We start from the raw sequence: 1860 nt of genomic DNA on the forward strand, positions 1-1860 counted from the left end.
GTTCTATGTTCGGCTGTATATGTTTTTTAATGTATGTTCGCCGATTTCTCCGTCAATCTCCGTCTAAAATAATCAGATATTGGTGTTTAATGTTACTGATGAACTGATGTGTCGAAAATTGGAAGTAGTTTAATGTAATAGTCAGTCAACAACTACCAAATGATCAGTTGGAAGACGCTACCGAGCCTAAACAATACAAATATAATAATAAAATGTTTTGACATATACACAAAATTAAATTACGAACAAAGCAAATCTAATTTGTTACTCGGCACTGACTTCACAGTGATCAGTTGGTAGTAGTTAAAATAATTACTACTTAAAACGTTTGTTCGAAGCTCAATGCTTGAAAAATGTACCCTTAAAATCATGTCTCAAAATTTAAATTACTTTTGGAGATACAAGTGTTTTAGTGACTCACGTTTTCTGGAAAATTTTTTTTTAGAAACGGTTGACATGATATCTCAAGTTCTACCGAAACGATTAGCTTGAAATTTGGCATAAAAAAATATTGATCGGCTGCTTTTCTAGACATATCTCAGGCTTTTGACAAAGTATGGCATACGGGCTTGCAGGTTAAACTAAAGAAACTTCTCCCTCATTCGGACTATGAGTTACTAAAATCGTATCTCACTGATAGACATTTTATTGTAAATCAAGGCGATGAACATACCGAATTAAATGCCATATATTCAGGAGTTCGCAAGGTAGTGTACTGGGTCCAGTACTGTATCTTCTGTATACGGCTGATCTGCCCACCACAAAAATAACTACTGTGGCAACATATGCAGACGATAGAGCAATCTCAATAAATAATAAAAGCATAATAGCATTAGATAACTAGAACAGATATTTCATGCCACGAAAAAAGTGTGGCTTTCTGTATTGCTTTTTATTAACTTACATTATTTTTCTAAAGAATTATTTTGAGTGAGCTTTTAAATTTGTTTCATTTTAAATAAATTACTTAAAAGTTATAAGATAATTGATAAGATAACTGATAATTGCAAGCCAGTCAAATGAGAATTCCAGATCAACAATTGCCAATATTTTGGATGTGTTAACAATAACAATTTGAATTCTGCTCTTACTTCGGCACTATATATACCAAAAGTTAAACGATACAAAGAATATTAGCATGGACGCTGCGTAAGGATAACACGCAAACTCATGAAGTGTTCCATATTTTTTGAAACCTAACAATGTAAGTAGCGCATTCCCTTGTTCAGTAGTGGTACGCTATTTCAAGTTTCCCCTGCAACTCATGTATTGCTAAAATTCATACTATCCTCAACACTGTTCAATTCACGAGAACTACCCATCATAAGAATATATATAGCGATTATCTCAGATTCCCTGAACTTATTACAATTTCTGGATTCGTGTCGTTCTCGCCACCCGAATAGTTCATAATAAGATAAGTCAGTAATCCTTATGCGGATTGCCAGTAGGGCAGATTATTTGGCTGAAAACAAAAAAAACCTAACACAGAAAGAACTAAAAGAACACATTACAGGACTCTTCGAGCAGCTGGATTAGCTAAACTAGGGCCTCATGGACAAAAATAAATTGGGAATGGTTAACAAAGTATTCTATCAGTTTGGAATAGTATCTCCAACTCCAGAAGCTTAAAATGATGAATAATCCTCTATTCGAGATTCTGAAGAAGTGCGAAAATGTTCGATACATTACATATATACTAATATACATTAGTGGATCGTTGCTAAACCAACGAATTCCTTTCAACATGGTATTGTCACGTCACAAGAAAGATTGCGAAAAGATATAGAAAATAATGTCCTATATTTTTATTAATATTTATTGTATCAACTTTTCGTAATAAGAAATTTTATGTTGTTG

The 1860-nt window shown here is 33.1% G+C and overlaps 1 non-coding gene across 1 annotated transcript; it reads left to right on the forward strand.

Moving 5' to 3' along the window:
- Window positions 1–1087: 1087 nt before the first annotated feature.
- Window positions 1088–1190, forward strand: LOC143192120 (U6 spliceosomal RNA). The gene has a single exon (XR_013004741.1). It is a non-coding gene; the product is annotated as a U6 spliceosomal RNA (small nuclear RNA).
- Window positions 1191–1860: the final 670 nt, after the last annotated feature.

This window comes from Rhynchophorus ferrugineus, unplaced genomic scaffold, assembly GCF_030347505.1.
Source record: "Rhynchophorus ferrugineus isolate W39M unplaced genomic scaffold, kcgeb_rfMv2 rfM2, whole genome shotgun sequence".
In the NCBI taxonomy this organism is placed as follows: Eukaryota; Metazoa; Arthropoda; class Insecta; order Coleoptera; family Curculionidae; genus Rhynchophorus; species Rhynchophorus ferrugineus.